General features: G+C 39.3%; 1 protein-coding gene and 1 long non-coding RNA gene across 4 annotated transcripts in view; one reads left to right on the top strand and one right to left on the bottom strand.

The window, feature by feature from the left end:
- Positions 1 to 18,856, bottom strand: part of SYNDIG1 (synapse differentiation inducing 1) — a 174,732-nt gene that overhangs the window by 110,282 nt on the left and 45,594 nt on the right. The window lies entirely within an intron of this gene.
- LOC116868699 lies at positions 373 to 12,331 on the top strand. The gene is made up of 3 exons (XR_004382879.1): positions 373 to 434; positions 521 to 726; positions 12,308 to 12,331. It is a non-coding gene; the product is annotated as an uncharacterized LOC116868699 (long non-coding RNA).

Raw genomic sequence — 18,856 nt, 5'->3', positions numbered from 1 at the left:
ATTTATGCTCTGAACTGGTCTGTGCATGTACTGAGCCCACTGGGTGTGTCATACTCTCCTGTCCCTGCTGTCCCCACCCTGCCTTCCTGTTAACTCCACGTTAACTCTGTGCTATGTATCACCTCCCCCATGGAGCAGCGGCCAGGTCAGGCCTCTGAGACATCACCCACAATGCTCTCTCTATGATTCACCTTGGACAGGGTTTTGCCTCAACTGGTCTGTGAGCTCTTCCAGGTCAGGGATCAGCAGTCCCACCCTCCTTGCAATTCTCAGAATGGGTCCTGGTTCATCCATGGGGTCCACAAGGGCTTGACAAATAACTAATGATGTCTTGTCAATATAGGCTACAACTGGATTCTAAAATGTGTATGACAAGAACTTCATTGATGAAAACAAAACCTTCTTTATCACTGCATAGTCACTAACCTAGAGAAGTAGGTATTTTAAGAGCTCATTTATCATAGGCTGAGTTATTGAATGCTATGGGTTTTCTTGATTTATAAATAATCTTTTCACTTAGGAAGAAGCTACTCCAGCCAGAGATTCTATATTATATAGGGAGAAAACATATTTCCATACATTTGGTGATAAGGGTTGGATTTTCATCAAGCCATTTCCTAGAACTTCCTTTGGCACAAAGAACAAGCATTCTGTTCTCATCTTGGAAGTTTTTGCACATAAGCCAGCAGTAAGCCAGCAAACTACTATGATCCTTCTCCCAAACAGGTAATGATTCCCATCTCATTCCTATTTTAATTAAAGATAATTATGTCCACAGGTAATAGAAGCCCCATTTTCCCAGGAGTCTGGATGCTGAAGCCTTTTTAAGTTGGACCAGCAAACATTCCCCACGCCAAGCGACAATGATCTCTGTCTGAGGTTGGAGAATCAGGCTCCGGGGGGATGAAATCCAGCTCTCCACAGCAGACTATGGCCAGAGCATAGGTGGCCTCAACCTTTAATGTAACATCCCCAGAGAAGTTTCAAAATGGAATTTGAACTCCCTCCCCCAAAACCAGGGAAGGAAGGAGGTGGGCATGTATCTAGCACCTGGCATGTGGTGAATACGTACCAGGCACTTCCATGTATTCACCTGACAGGCATTTAGTGGACACAGGAGAAAGACTGAATAAGCACTAAAGTGTACCCAGTGATCTAGACAAGGAGAAGCCTGCCTTTAGAGAATACACAAAAAACTAGGAGCAATTACCCAGGATAAAGATTGGGAAAGAGCCTCCAGTAGAGCTGTCACTAAAGATAAGGTCTGAATAGTGAAGAGGAATTAGGGATCAAGATGGGGGAGAGGAGAGTGTTCCTGGATGCCAAATGCTTTAGGGTTCAAGGCAAGGAACCAGCAGGATAGGGGTCAGTGCAGCTGGATGGTACAGAGTGTTGGGAGAGACAAGAGGGTGGGGATGGTGGCAGGAGCAATGGAACCTGCCCTAACAACCCCAGGAAGCCAGTGAGGGAAAGGGTGGAGAGGGAGGCCCTCCAAGTATATCTGAAAAGGCTGGAAGAAGGCATCTCAGCCAAGGTCCTGGTGGCTGGACCTCAGGAAGGTCCATGAATGGAGAAATGTGTTCAGTCCTGGAGCATGTATGAAACAGAGACAACAGACCTGAGTGCTTCCTTTAATATGTATAATGAGGCAGGGGAGTGGAGAATATGGGGATGAAGCACCCCTCCTTCTGGCCCAGGCCCCTGCTGGACTGAGATGCTATTGTCAAAGTAGGAAACAATGGATGAAGGCTGGATTTGGGAAAGTAGGGGGGATGATGATGAGTCCACATATACAAGATGAGTTAAATCCATGCGTGTCCCTGCCCTGGTTCCCACCATTCTGAGACTGATGGCACCATTTTGGCTATCACGGGCCAGGTCAGAGGGGTAAAGGCCCCTGGTGCAGCTTCAGGTAATGACAGATGGGAAGTGGATGGAAGAATGCCCACATCTTTGTCCCTTAGTGAGACAGTCCAAGGCAAGTGTCCTGCACAATCTCTCAAGGCCCCAGCAGCCTGTCCCCTGAGTTGCCCAGAAGTTATCTTGTGAATGTACCATTTGTTGGCACCTTCCCTTCCTGTCTCACTTCCCCTCTCCTCTACTGATACTCTTGAACTCTCGTTCTAAGTCCTGCTTCTTGGGAAGGAACCCAAGGCATCAGACTATTGTCCAACAAGCCTGGGAAGTACTACTACCACTTCTATAGAGAAAAGAGAACTACGTGAGACAGCCACCTTGCATGTCTACACATTCACAAAACTATGAGATTATTGATTGACTGAACTCATTTCTCTTGTCAGAACTTGCAGAAAAGGTATCCATCTGTCTTTTTTTTTTTTTAAGATTTTATTTTTATTTATTTGACACACACAGAGAGAGAGATCACAAGTAGGCAGAGGCAGGCAGAGAGAGGGGGGAAGCAGTCTCCCCGCCGAGCAGAAAGCCCAAAGCGGGGCTCAATCCCAGGACCCTGAGTTCATGACCGGAGCTGAAAGCAGAGGCTCAACCCACTGAGCCACCCAGGCGCCCCTTCCATCTGTCTTTATATACCCACACAGAAGCTACCAAAGGAGACAGAAGCCCTCCTAGGTCAGCCAGAGCAAAGGGCAGCATGTTGGTTTGGATGAATGTGTTTTAAAACAAAAATTAAAAACAGGCCTATGGGGCAGTTAATTCTCTTTGCAAATTCATAAGTGGCCTTATTACAGGGACAAGGTGTGTGAGATCACTCATACAGGCTTCGTGTCCTCAGTCCCCAACAGAGCGATTCTTCACTGCTAATTGATAAATTTGCAATCTGGGTCCAGAGAGCAATCTCAGGTAGGATAATGTAAGTCTGCCCTCTAAAAGATGGATTTGCTCACGAGTTGGGAATCAATTAGGTTTTCTGGCCTCTAACACATGGACTGATTTACCAGCTTTCTTCACCAAGAAGATGAATGCCCCCAGGGACCTCAGGGATTCAGGGTCATGTCTCTTGTGGTGTCTTTCAAATTCTACAAGGTCCTAAATCCTTCCTGTGAATGATCTAAATACAAACAGAGAGGATATTTCAGTGAGGGAGAGGAATAGGTGAGATTTGGACCCAGGTGTATTGGAATCCAAAGCTTAGGGTCTCCTCATTCAGTTGTAATCATGGTGACACATCTGAGAGGCTGGGAAGCACATCAGACTGTGGGCCTGCATCATCAGCTCTTACATCTGAAAGGCACGAACTATTTCAGAAAGATCCTGATTCTGTTGCTCTCTCTCTCTTCATTAGTAGATTTATTCATTTTTTAAAATAACATAATTATTCAGTTATATTGCACAATATAAAATTCACCTAACTTTTGAAGTGCACAATTCTGAGGGTTATAGTATATTCTGAGGTGTGCATCCCTCACTGTTATCTAACTCCAGAACATTTTCATCATTTCATAGCCTGTAAGCTGCCACTCCCCATTCCTCCCTTCCCTAGCCCCTGCCAGCCACTGATCTACCTTCTTTCTCTATGGATTTGATTATTCTGGACATTTTACATAAATGGAATCGTACAGTATGTGATATTTGTACCTGCCTTCTTCCACTTTGCACTATAACATTTGGTGTTATTGTATGTATCAGAACTTCCCTCCTTTTTACGGCTGAATAATAATCCATTTTAGGGATATATTGCATACTGTTTACTGCTTTCACTGGGGGATGGTTGTTACCACTGAGTTCCTATGTTATACTGGGATAATTATGATTGATCTCTCAATCCTAATTGTTGAATGGTTGATAAAATAGTACACTCTTTTTCTGCCAAATATATTGTGAGAATTAATTTGTCTTAAAAAAAAAAAAAAAAACCAGCACAAAACAAAGTCCCTGTCTTCACCTCTGGAGTGAGGAAAAGGCATTTCACATATGGCTGGGAACACTAAATGACGCACTGTATAGATGTTTAGTAAGCAGAGGTGGGGTCGCTCAAACATTAGCTGGACCAGAGAAGCCTCACTGGCAGACAGGCCATGTGACCTGCTAATGGACAAAATACTACAGTCTAAGCCTGCTGCCTCCTATGAAATAGAGCTCTCAGACACCCAAATGTAGCAGATGGTTTGGTATAGCTGAGTTTTAAGTCAGAATAGGCAGCCCGTGCTGCAGCCAAAGCATCCACCTTCCTCACTAAGAACAGGATATGAGCAATTTTGTGTTCTATCTGCTTCTAGCCCCTACAACATACACCCTTCTTAAAGAATCCTTAACATGCTCCACCAGGAATTATATATTATGACTATGGTAGAATTATACACGGACCTATCCATGGAGAAATTGGGATTATACATTATAGAATGCATTTTTCTCAAACATGTCTCTAATGTTTAATAGATGCTTTGCTCTGAGGAATAACTAGAAAAAATCAAGTGTAAGTTTCAGGAACCAGTGTTGTAAGTACCATGATTTCCAAACAGACATGAACATAGACAAACGGAAGTACACTGTCTCATATTTTTCTTTATTTCTGAGTCTGTGAACAATTATAGATTTTTAATAATCCTGTCTCTCACCCTACCTCTTCCCCCCACACCCCTCCCACAGGAAGATTTAAAGATTTGCACTTTTAGGCTTAGAATTCATTTAGTGTGCAGTAGAAGGAATTTTACAAAATAGTATCTAATATCTGCACCTCCATGGCTGATTAACAACCTTATATGCCACAGATTTTGTGTAGTAACAGTTACATTTAACACATAAAATAATCTTTAGAGCAGCATCTCCAAGTAGAAACAGGTCAGAGCAAACTATGCAACTGATGTGGAAAATTAACTAATTAGCAGTTTAGTTTAGCCAGGATGCTTGAGATGTGTGACAGGCATGGATTGCTCCTAACACCTTTAATCCCTTCTCGTACGGCTCAATTAAGGAAACCATTAGGGCACCAGGTGCTAGGTCTTCTCCAAATCCCAGCACTGTTAGATGCATTTTGTGCAAACAGAAATACTTGCCTCCTGCTAAGCAAATGATGTATGTGTTTCTGCCAGTGCCCAAGTGTTGAGAGAAAAGAGCTGCTTGCAAATCCTCATTAAAACAATTAAAATTTGCTTTTAGCAGAAACACATAGAAAAGCCTGTGATTTGGCAGTGGAGATAGTTAATGAAGCATTCAGGACCAGATCAGTTATTGTTATTTAACATTTAAATGGTACATTACAATTGCAAAATGTTGCATCATCGAACTTATCACTTTTGGTGACCTGGGACTTCCTGTGCACAAGGCCTATCCAAACTTCTGCTAGTGAACAAAGCTGTGTCACAATATCTCCAGGGAAGAATCTGAAGGAATTCTAAGTCTGATTCACTAATGATCAGAGAAGTGCAGAGGAAGTGCTGTGATCCTGGAAATGAGAAACCTGTGTATTAAGATCATTGCTGCCATTAAAGTTATGCTAACTTGCTTTAGCTTTGTGGGTCTCCATCTCAGTTTTAAGGAGGATGTTAAAGGAAGGTGGCTTCTTCACCAATAGCACCTACATGCCCCCCTCTACTAGTTCCACATTTATCACCTTTAGTAACATCATCATCTTACAATCACTACCACTGCCTGCCTTCACCACCACAATCCCCTCCACCACCATCATTACCACCACCACATTATCAGCACCACCACCACCATATCAGCACCACCACCATTAGTAGGAGAATCATCACTACCATCATCCCCATCACCACCATCACCACTACCACCTCATCATCTTCATCTCCACCATCATCATCATCACCACCAGCATCATCTCCATCTGTCACCACCACCACTATCATGACCACTGCCATCACCACCACCACCATAAACACCACTACTATCACCATGAATGCCATCATTTCTACCACCACCACACCACCATCATCACCACCACCATCACTGCCACCACATCACCATCAGCATCATCATCATCACCACCGTCATCTCCATCACCACCCATCACCTTCACCTCCATCACCACCACCACTATCTCTATTACTACCACCATCACCATCCTTATCTTCATCACCACCACCATCATTTTGATCACCATCATCTCTATCACCATCATGATCACCTCTCCCTTCTCCACCTTCTTCACTACTACTTCACCATCTTTATTTCCACCATCATCATAACTGCCATCACCACCACCACTACCACCACCATCATCATCCCCAACACTAATATTACTACCAGGAACTGGCAAACTGTAGCCCACAGGACACATCTAGCACAGAAGTTTGTATAGTCCACAAGCTAATAAAGTTTTTTTTTTTAAAGATTTTATTCATGAGAGAGAGAGAGCACAAGCAGAGGAAGGGGCAGAGGCAGAGGGAGAAGCAGGCTCCCCATCCGATGTGGGGCCTAATCCCAGAATTCCAGGATCATGATATGAGCAGAAGACAGATGCTTAACTGACTGAGCCACCCAGGTGCCCTGATTTTTGTATTTTTAAGTCTCAGTTGAAGTGGTTGAAGAAAATAAGTATATTCTAAGCCACATGAAAACCATAGGAAATTCAAATGTCAGTGTCCACAAATAAAGTTTTGTTGAACCACACTCACATCCATTCACTCATATATGTCTATGGCTATTCTGTACTACAAAGGCGGATTTGAGTTGTTGTGTAGAGGTCATATGGTTTGCAAATCCTGAAATACTTATTGTCTAGTATTTCACAGAAAAAGATGACTAATTCCATAACCCTTTCCATACCACCATCATTGCTACCACCACCCACAATCACTACCATCGCCACCACCAACACCACCACCTCTACCATCACTATCAACAGCAGTGGAATCCTCACCAGAAGCCCACACACCATTCTATGGTTTAGAGATATAGAGACTGCCCATATGGTGTTGAAAAATTAGTGATAAGACTATGAAGGTGGACACAGGCTGAAGCAAGAAGTCTTCCTCCCCACCAGTGAGTGAGAGAGACAGGAAAGCCTTGAAGTTATTTTTGTCTCTAGAATTCTTGTGGGTAGCCTGTTGTTTCTGGAGAGTGCCAGGGTGACTTCAGCTCTGAAAATTACTAACCATAAGCCTACACTCACACTCAGATTTCACACCCTCAATGTGCCTTGAAAAATGCAGTCGAACACTTAGATTGGTATGTTTGGGGCTGGAAATCTCGCACAATGATTCTTGGCAGAGGCAAATGCAGATCCCTTCTGGAAGAATGTGTTAAAGACAGTCCTCAGAAAATGCCCATAGATACTGTAGAAAGAAACCTCAGTTTGTAATTAAGCATATAAAGAAATGAGCCACAATTAGCAAGGGTGACCAAAAATATCACCAAATTAGAACTCAATAACTGTAGCTATTGATGTTATTAGATAAAGGTTATAAAATAAATCTGCTTAATATGCTTAGAAATGAAGAACTTAGAATTTAGGGATTAAAAAATACATTTGTCCAATCAAAACCTCGGTGGACAGAGTGTCACTTGCAGCATTATGTAGCTTACTTGATGCTCTGAGGGTTTCTCTTACTACAAAATGAGACCACACTTTGAGATATTGCTGGTTGAAAAGGAAAACACCAAGATTACCACCATCCCATAAAACTTCACTAGAAGGGGGAGAATTGTATTGATTTAAAATGCCAACAGTAACAAGGATAGTAAATTATATGGTCTAATTAGAGACATAAGATGAAGAAGTCGAGACTGAATCCTCATGCTCAGCTAAGATTCTTTATGGAAGTTCTCAAATTTTAGCATGCCTTAGAATCACCTGGACGGCTTGTTAACTGTAGATTGCTACGTTTCATTAGCAGAGTTTCTTATTCACTGTGGAATGGCATCCAAAATTTTTTGCTACTACGAAGTTCATGGGTAGTGCTGATGCTGCTGATCTGAGGACCACACTTTCAGAACCATAATTCTGAAGGTCTGACATAGTGTCAAACAAGCAACGGCCCCTGGCTACAAGCAGAAATAGAAGCAAATCTCTGTGGTAAAATCTCCCCAAATTTAACCACATAATAAAATCAAGTAATGAGATCACCATGTACAAAAGAGTGCATGTCACTGTGAGTGAGAATCAGTAAGAAAAGCATAGCTTTGAGCAACTGAAGATTTCAGGTACTGGAATAGTAAGACCATAGAACACTTATTCATAAAATATTTATGGAAATATTTGCAGTAATATAAAAATAGAAATATAAAAAAAGAAATATAAAAATAATTTATAAAATATTTTCAGAAATAGGTAAATAGAGACAGTTAAAGATGAACAAGTAACAGGACTATCAGAAATAGAAAAAAATGAAAGTGGATCATTTAAAAAAAATTTCAGTTGAAATAAAAACGTAAAAAAACAATTAAAATTTAAAGAGCAAAACTATAAGCTAAGGTAAATTTATGAAAAATATAGGCAGACCTCAGAGATATTGTGGGTTTGCTCTAGATCATTGCAAAAAAAAAATTGTTTAGTTTCCCAGTGCATACAAAAGTTATATTTACATTGTTCTGTAGTCTACTAAGTATATGAGAGCATTGTGTCTAAGCAAAAAAAAAAAAGTATATACTCTAAAATACTTCATTTCTAAAAAATGGTAACCATATCTGAGCTCTCAGCAGGTCGCAGTCCTTCTGCTTGTGGAGGGTCTTGCCTTGATTCTGATAGCTGCTGACTGATCAACGTGATGGTTGTTCAAGGCTGGGGTGGCTGTGGCGATTTCTTAAAATAAGATGATAGTGAAATTTGTTAAATTGATTGACCCTTTCTTTCATGAATCATTTCTTTGATACAGGTGATGCAGTTTGATAACATTTTACTCACAGGAGAATTTCTTTCACAAGCAGAGTCATTCCTCTTGAGCCTGACTCCTGCTTTATCAACTAAGCTTATTAATATTTTAAATCCTTTGTTGTCATTTCAACAATCTTCACAGACTCTTCACCAGGAGCAGATTCCACATCAAGGTAGAACTTTCTTTACTCATCCAAAAGAAGTAACTCCTCATCTGCTCAACGTTCATCATGAGATTGCAGCAATCCTGTCCCATCTTCAGGCTCCACTTCTGATTCTAGTTCTCTTGCTGTTTCTATCACATCTGAAGTCTCAAACTCCTCAAACTCATCCATGAGGGCTGGAATCAACTTCTTCCAACTTGTGATAATGTTGATATTTTGACCTTTTTCCATAAATCACAAATGTTCTTAGTGGTATCTAGAGTGGTTAAGGCTTTCCAGAAGGTGTTCTATTTACTTTGCCCAGAACCATCAGAGAAATCAATATCTATGTAAGAAATATTTCTTAAATTATAAAACTTAAAAGTTGAAATTACTCCTTGATCCATGGATGCTGTGTTAGCAGGCAAGAAAACATTAATCTTGTTGTACATTTCCATCAGAGGTCTTGGGTGGTTAGCTTCATTGTTAATGAGCAATAATATTTTGAGAAGAATATATTTGTTTAACAGTAGGTCTCAACAGTGTGCTTAAAATAAACCATGTTGTAAACAGATGCCCTGTCATTGGGCTTTGTTGTTCCATTCAAATAGTAGGGCAGAGTTGATTTAGCACATTTCTTAAGGGCCCCAGGAGTTTTGGAATGGTAAATGAGCATTAGCTTCAACTTAAGTCTCCAGCTGCGTTAGCGCCTAACAAGAGTCAGCCTGTCCACTGAATCTTTGAAGCCAGGCATTGACTTCTCTTCTCTAGCTACGAAAGTTCTAGGTGGCATCTTCTTCCAATAAAAGACTGCTTTCATCTATGTTAAAAATCTATTATTAGTGTAACCATCTTTATTAATTGTCTTCACTGGATCTTCTGGAGAACTTGCTGAAGCTTCTATAGCAGCACTTGCTGCCTCATCTTGCACTGTTATGTTATGGAGACAACTTAAACCTTTTGAATCAAAAGACTACATATCAAAACAAAATACATATCAAAACCAACAGATGCAGCTGAAGCAATATAAGAGAGAAACATAGAGGCTAAAATGCATATATTAGGTAAATAAAGGCTAAAAAGTAAGGGGTGGACATCCAAACAAATAAATTAGCTAAAGGGAGAGAATACATGTGACAGGTGGTAATAAAGATAAAAGTAGAAATTAGTGAAAGAGGCTGTCCTTCTCATGCAAGAGGGAGCATTGAGCACACATTACTTTTCCTCACTCTGTTAAAGACCTTATTAAAATGTTCATAAAATAATAAAAAAATTAAAAGAAGGGAAAATAGTAACAAATACTTAACAAAATAACACATTTTTAAAAAGCCACAGTAGATGTAGTGAGAAGAAGGAGCACATACACCCCAATGTTCATAGCAGCAATGTCCACCATAGCCAAACTGTGGAAGGACCCAAGATGCCCTTTAACAGATGAATGGATAAAGAAGATGTGGTTCATATATACAATGGGATATTATTCAAACATCAGAAAAAGATGAATATCTACTAATTGTATCCACATGGATGGAACTGGAGGTCATTATGCTAAGTGAAATAAATCAATCAGTGAAACATAATTATCATATAGTTTCACTCATATGTGGAACATAAGGAATAGTGCAGAGGACAATAGGGGTGGGGAGGAATTGAATGGGAAGAAATTAGGGAGACACACCATTTAAGACTCTTGACTCTGGGAAACAAATTGAAGGATGTGGAAAGGGAGGGGGTAAGGGGATGGGGTAACCATGTGATGGGCAATAAAGAGGGCATATGATGTGGTGAGCCCTGGGTGTTATATTGAACTGATGAACCATTGAACATTATATCAAAAATCAATTATGTACTACCTTGGCTAATTGAACTAAAAAAATAAATAAATAAAAGCTAGAGTAGATGTCGAGTTGCACAGACTACTACAAAAGGAAAGTCAGTGGAAGCCCAACAAGGCAGCTGCAGGCCAGACTTGGTGAGGGAGATGGATGGCGGCTGAGAGTACCGGGCATACAGGCTGACATAGGACTTCCCATTATAACAACCCATGCTGGAAAGACAACCAGGCAATGCCTTGAGGGCTGGCAGAAAATCTGTTAAGTTATGCACTCAACCAAAAAATCACCCAAGTTTGAGCAAAAGCAAAAAAGGAAACAAAACAACAACAATGACAAATATTTTCAGCACTCAGAAAATTTATCTCACAATACTCTCCTTAAATAAGTAACTTACAAATTTACTCCAGAAAACAAACAAAAAACAACAACAACGAAAAAAAAAAAACCTGATAGCAGACACCAAGGAAGTGGAAAATCAGGGATAAAATAAACAGTGAATAATTCCAGAAATGACTAAAAAGAAACCTGTGTATGGCAGATGTCTATCAACAGTGTGTCCAATTTAAAACAAATATCTGTGAGCTTCACAAAAGCCATCTTCCTGAGTAGGAAAGGCTGAACAAATGTGAAGCTGGAAGATACAGCTCTACTTGGAAGAAAATGCGAGTTTCTTCCCTCAATGTTAAAAGTCATTTAGAAACTCCAAAAAACACATACACACACAAGCAGAAAAATTGTATATGAATTCTTTAGAACTAAATAGAAAGCAAAATAAAATTTCCCATTATTTTGAGCAGCTATGAAATGTAAAAGACAGAATCCACTTCATCTAGACACTAAAAATATTTTCTTACTTCTGGTATAGGGGGTCATGATACTGGAAACCAGAACTAAAGAAATATTTCCTCACTGTAACTTGGGTTTACAGCCCTAGTGTTTATTGAATCATGATGATAACTGTTTAATAATTTAACATTTGGAATCAACATAATTAAAAAACAGATTTTAAATGTTATGAGTCCTGACAAAGTCACCATCATCATGATCATCATTTTGACCAGACACCTAAATGCATGACAAGCACTGTGGCATATTTATAAGGGTTGCCTTAATTTTCAAAATAACTCCATGAGGTAGCTATTGCTAGTACCTTTGTTTCACTGATATGCAAACCAAGGTATCAGGAAGTTAAATAACTTGCTCAGTATCTTCCTCCTGTAAGCAGCAGAGCCAGATTAATTTCCAGGAAGTCTGATCTTAGGGTCTGACTCATAGCTGTTAAGCTAGACTCACTCATCCTAATGTAAAAGTGAGGACACAGCCAACCTTGATGGGAATGCAAATAGGACCAAAGAAAGTGGAGGTGAACAACCCTGCCACTTACAGTCTCATCCTGCCTGGTAGGAAGACAGGAGATGGAAGTTTAATGATGTTCACTTAAAGATATAATAGGAACCTATGGGAGAACTCAAAATTATACAACCCTGAAAACTTAGAGGAGGTAGGATGTGGGCAGTAGTATTAGCATGAACTACATGCTGACTTTGAGTAAGCTAAATTTTACCCTTTCAAAATAGGAAACCCATTGGACAGAATGTAATATCAACAGATCAAGAAATAACTGGATGAACACAAGAGTCCAGGTATGGCTTATGACAGTAACTGTCAAAAGAGAAAAATGAACAGGAGCTGCCTCTGGGTAGCAGGTTGGGGTTATGGAAGACTATGTTAGAGTTGAGGTGAGAGATGTGGAATTTTTAGTACTATTTTTGTGTACTACTTCATATTTTACATGCCCTTATTATCCTAGCCAAAATAACCCCCCCCAAACACACACAGTTTTTAAAATTACTTCATCTTGGATAAATTGGAGGCCTCATCCATTGCTGATATGTAAATGGAAATGGAAAATGGCATAGCCCCTGTGGAAAATAGTCTGGCAGTTCCTCAAAAATGAGACATAGAATTTCCCTATGATCCAATAATTACATTTCTGGATATATATCCACATAATTGAAAGCAGGGTCTCAAAGAGATACTTGTAGACCCTTATTCATAGCAGTATTATTCACAATAGCCACAAAATGGAAGCAGCCTAACTTCCTTCAACAGATGAATGGATTAACACAATATGAGATATCCATACAAGGGAATATTATTCAGCCTTAAAAAGGAAGGAACTTATGACACATGTTACCATATGGATGAAACTTGAAAACATTATATTAAGTGAAATAAGCCAGACACAAAACAAATACTGTATGATTCCACTTACGTGAGGTATCCAGAATAATCAGATGTATAAGACAGAAAACAGAATGGTTGCCAAGGACTGGAGCAAGGGAGAAAAGAGGAGTTATTATTTAATGAAGACACAGTTTCAGTCTGAAATGATGAAAAAGTTCTAGAGATGGTCAGTGGTGATGGTTGTACAATTATGTGAATGTACTTAATGTCACTGAACTGGACACCTTAAAATGGCTAAAATGGTCAATTTTATGTTACATACATTTTATCACAAAAAAATCACTTTCATCAAAAGAGGAAACAATAACTTTGGCCTCATGCCAATAAGATATGGTACTTTTGAACTTATTTGAGTTTAATATAAATTGGTTCTTTTACCATTTCCTGAAAAATAAAAGAAATTTAAAGCATGCTAATTCTTATGATAGTCTTTCAATTTAGCACTATTGTTCTATTTTAAATTATATATAATATATAAAATATTATAAAACAGATATGTAATTATATTAAATACATATAGTTAAGCCCTATAACAATTTATTATTATTTATTTAGCCAATATGAACAAAGATATGCTCAAGGAAAACCTTGTCATATTTCATACAGTCTCAGTAGCCTTTGATTGTAAGATGCATCCTTATTTCAGAATTTTGGAATGTTAAAATGTGAAAGAAATGTGCATGTTACAATTGGAGAAATATTATATTAAAAAGAAAATAAGCTAAAAGAGAGAGAGCCTCAGACTGTAACATTTACTCAGAAAATGAATTGTTACTAAACAGGTGTAATCTTAGCAATTATATTCTGTGTTTTGTGTGGTGGTAAGTGTGAGTATGTGTTTGTGTGAATGTCTCTTTGTGTGTGTGTGTGTGTGTGTGTGTGTGTGCACATGCAGGAAAGAGAGACAGAGGGGAAGAGCGACAAGGGAGAAGGAGAGAGGAATCCACTGTGTACCAAGGGTTTCTCATAGATCAGAGTTTCACAAGGAATATAAACTATCAAAGGATCAAAGAAACAACTTGGCCTTCTCTCTGTATCAATAGTAAAGACACAGGACAGAACTGGGATAGGGATTGGTTGTTGCTAGGATCCATTCCATGGAAAAGGGTAAAAAAGTAAAAAAGGAAACCGCAAGAAACAGGGAACTCCAAGTGAAAACATGTCTAGCTCATCATCCACATCATAAATCACCTACTAGAAATACTTAGGATGCAACCTAATTAATCCCAAATACCCACAAAAACAAAATGGTAGAGTGATTTGCTATTTCCAGGATACTGGTTTTACTAAATCTCAGATTTACTAAAATAAACTAAAAGCATAAAAACTAAAAACAATGTCTCCTCACAGTTTTCCAATAACTAAGAGCTTAGAAACACAATTTCTTTCTTACAAAGATTCAGAAATGAATGCACACCTTAATGGGTGGCATCCATGGTCTACCTTCCAAATAATTAGCATAATAAACTCAGGCTGCTCCTGAACTTTCATGCAACAAACAGAAGACCAGCTCAGGCTGAGAAACACATAAGAAAAATCAGTAGCTGAAATTAATTCTTCAGAGTTCTGACATAGAAAATGAGTCACATTTCAGCCAAGTGTCTCTATGCTATTATCTCAAGTTTATTCCCATGGCCATTTACTCTTCAGTTATTCTCTGCCTGTCAGTGATGGGTTTCACGAACCTAGTGAAGGTCAAGGAACACAAGCTGGAATGAGGCACACGCTCCAGGGAATCTGCTGAGCCAGCCTCATTTCACATTGGGGTGTTTGGACCAACAAAGGGTAAATAAAGTTTTTAGGAGAATGGGGTGGGGATGGCCCTCACCACAGGTCACCTGACTGCCTCATCAATTTCATTGCATTGACAACAGAAGGGAGCTGCCATTTTCTTAGGTTAATTCCTCAGTGTTCTGTGGACTGGGCTTTAAAGAGTGAAAATATAGCATTAAGAGATATACTCAGACAGTGAATATGGTGAGTCAGATATATGAAAGCTTTATGGCCCTTATGAATCAGAACGTGGCAGGAAACCAGAGACTGGAACATGGGCAGGGCCAAGAAGCTAGTTACTCCTGCTGTAGGAGCTTCAGAAGAACTGTACTTTCATTTGGAACAGGGACTTCTTTTTGACAGAAACTGTTCACCCTAAGAGGTGAGAAAACTGAAAATCAGCCTTACTAATTGCTTGTGCTATAATGTTCAGGACAGAACATGGAAAACCCCCATGACGGGACATGGAGAACCCCTACAAACCATGTTTCTGCATAAGAAACCTACCACAGCTAGAAAACTACCTTCAATCTTTGCTTCTGAACAAATGCGGGTCTTACCAGTGGTGGTCCCAGCTCTGCTTGGTTCTTCTACCTCCCGAACACAAGTTACTGAGATTTCCAATTATTGAACTATGTATACTTCTCCACAATATCATTATGGAGTGACATCATTGTGGTTGTCCCTTCCCCAATGGCTCCTGAGAATCATTTAGCACTGCCCCAACCTTTAAGAACCTTCTCCTCCCTGCTGAGGACGCTCCCAAGATTCTGTGTTGTCCATTTTACTTGCTGCAACAGCTAAATATAAGCAATTTCATTTGATTACAGGTACTCCTGTTGGTCTCTAGCTGGTGGGCTTTGACAGAAGTGAGCCTCAAAGCTAGAAATATTAGGCACCAGTCAATGCTGGATCATAAATACCAACACAGGGATGAGAATAATATTGCAAGTGACAACTTAGACACTGAACACAGAGCACACTCCCCCGCCTAAGGTTCTAGCCTATTTCAGTCCTGCTGAAACAGACCTGGTGTTGCCAGATCTTAAGATTTCTCAGGAGAAATCGGCTTTAATCATGGAAGCTGACTACACAATGTGAAACCCTCCTGCAGAAACCCTCCTGCAACACAGTATCTAAGCATGTTACATAATACAGCAAAGATTCCTTTAAAAGCATAGATGAGCTCACAAGAAAGCTAGGGAAATATTCAGAGGCAAAAATTAAAGAGAGACTGAAATATAGAATCTGAAATGCAAGTTGATGTTTCTGGTACCGAATATACTTTTTTTTAGGGTTGCTGGGGGTAGCGGATAGGGATAGGGTCCCTGGTTATGGACATTGGGGAGGTTGTGTGCTATGGTGAGTGCTGTCAAATCTGTAAGCCTGATGATTCATATACCTGCACCCCTAGGGCAAATAATACATTATATATTAATAAAATGTGATTTTAAGTGGACAACTGAATGAACACACAGGAACTAAAGAACTGGAATGTGGAACTAATGATACCAGGAATCAAGCATAAGATAGAAAACACAAAACACAGATTAAAAGGTAGAAAGATAAAAAGTCTGACAATGTCCCTCAGTCAACCAGTAGAAATTCTGGAAGAATTAAGGGGCCCCATTACGGAATGAGAGAATACTAACATTAGGAGAGAGGCAATGTCTAATGAGATTTGAGAATTTATTGGAACTAATGAAAGATGTGAGTTTGCAGATCCAGAAACACATAATGCAAATTAAATGAAATGGATTCCACACCTATAGATCTTGTAGTAAATCCATACAAAAATATATAGATTCTCTATAAGAAAAAAGCAAACCAAGAGTACATTTCTCAACAACAGCTATATGAATCATTAAAAAATAAAAAATATGGCATGATGCTTTATGTGGAAAACCCAAAAAAACTCCACCCCCAAATTACTAGAACTCATACAGCAATTCAGTAATGTGGCAGGATACAAAAATCAATGCACAGAAATCAGTTGCTTTCTTATACACTAACAATGAAACTGTAGAAAGGACAATTAGAGGATTGATTCCATTTGCAATGGCACCAGAAACCATAAGATACATTGGAATAAATCTAACCAAAGAGGTAAAGGATCTATACTTGAGGAAGTACAGAACACTCATGAAGAAATTGAAGAAGACACAAAAAGATGGAAAAACATTCCATGCTCACGGATCGGAAGAATAAACATTGTTAAAATGTCTATGCTGCCCAGAGCAATCTATACTGATCAAAATACCAGTGGCACTTTTCAAAGTGCTGAAACAAACAATCCTAAAATTTGTATGGAATCAGAAGAGACCCCGAATTGCTAAGGAAATGTTGAAAAAGAAAAACAAAGCTAGAGCCATCACCTTGCCTGATTTCAAACTTTACTCTAAAGCTGTGATCATCAAGACAGCATGGTACTGGCACAAAAACAGACACATAGACCAATGGAACAGAGTAAAGAATCCAGATATGGACCCTCAACTCTATGGTCAAATAACTTCGACAAAGCAGGAAAAAATATCCAATGGAAAAGAGACAGTCTCTTCAATAAGTGGTGCTGGGAAAATTGGACAGCTATGTATGGAAGAATGAAATTCAACCATTCTCTTATACCATACACAAAGATAAACTAAAAATGGATGAAAGACCTCAGTGTGAGACAGGAATCCATCAAAATTCTGGAGGAGAACATAGGCAGTAACCTCTTCAACAGCAGCCACAGCAACATCTTTCAGGACACTTCTCCAAAGGCAAAGGAAACAAAAGTGAAAATGAACTTTTGGGACTTCATGAAATTAAAAGCTTCTGCACAACAAAGAAAACAGTCAAAAAAACAAAGAGGCAACACATGGAATGGGAGAAGGTATTCACAAATGACACTACAGACAAAGGTCTGATATCCAAGATCTATAAAGAACTCCTCAAACTCAACACCCAAAGAACAGATAATCATGTCAAAAAATGGGCAGAAGATATGAACAGGCATTCTCCAATGAAGATATACAAATGGCTAACAGACAAATGAAAAAATGTTCATCATCATTAGCTATCAGGTAGATTCAAATCAAAACCTCACTGAGATATCACCTTAACACCAGTTAGAATGGCCAAAATTATCAGGAGAGGAAACAGCAAGTGTTGGAGAGGATGTGGAGAAAGGGGAACCCTTTTACACTGTTGGTGGGAAAGCAAGTTGGTGCAGCCACTTTGGAGAATGGTGTGGAGATTTCTCAGAAAGCTAAAAATAGAGGTACCCCATGACCTGGCAATTGCACTACTGGGTATTTACCCCAAAGATACAGACATAGTGAAAAGAAGAGCCATATGTACCCCAATGTTTATAGCGACAATGTCCACAGTTGCCAAACTGTGGAATGAGCCGAGATGCCCTTCCACAGATGAAGGGATAAAGAAGATATGGTCCATGTATACAATGGAATATTATGCAGCCATCAGAAAAGATGAATACCCAACTTTTGCATCAACATGGATGGGACTGGAGGAGATTATGCTGAGTGAAATAAGTCAAGCAGAGGAAGTCAATTATCATATAGTTTCACTTACTTGTGGAACATAAGGAATAACATGGGGGACATTAGGAGAAGGAAAAGAAAAGTGAATTGGGGTAAATTGGAGCGGGAGACGAATAGACTGAGGATTTTAGAGGGGAGGGGTGATCTTGGTGGTGCGTATTAAGGAGGGCATGTATTGCATGGAACACTGGGTGTTCTACATAAACAATGAATCTTGAACACTGCATCAAAACTAATGATGTATTTTATGGTGAATAACATAACACAATAAAAAAATAAATTAAAAAATTAGTAAAGTTCTAGAGAGGGAAAAAAAAAAACACTTTCAGCCTTGAATTCTATATCCAGTTAACTATTAAGTCACCAATAAGAATAATGTCTTGGTTAAAGACTGAGAGAATGAACTCCTATGAGATCTTCAGTAAAAGGACTAGGAAAGTATAACTTCCAGACCAGAGGAGATCCAACATAGAATGCAGAAATAGATGCAAATATAAGGTAATTGAGGAACATGAGTAAACTTTAATAAGCATTGACTATAGAAAATAATAGCAACAAGAG

The sequence above is a fragment of the Lontra canadensis genome, unplaced genomic scaffold (assembly GCF_010015895.1).
Source record: "Lontra canadensis isolate GAN:19392208 unplaced genomic scaffold, GSC_riverotter_1.0 scaffold16, whole genome shotgun sequence".
Classification (NCBI taxonomy): Eukaryota; Metazoa; Chordata; class Mammalia; order Carnivora; family Mustelidae; genus Lontra; species Lontra canadensis.
This window is presented reverse-complemented; position numbering and strand designations above follow the sequence as displayed.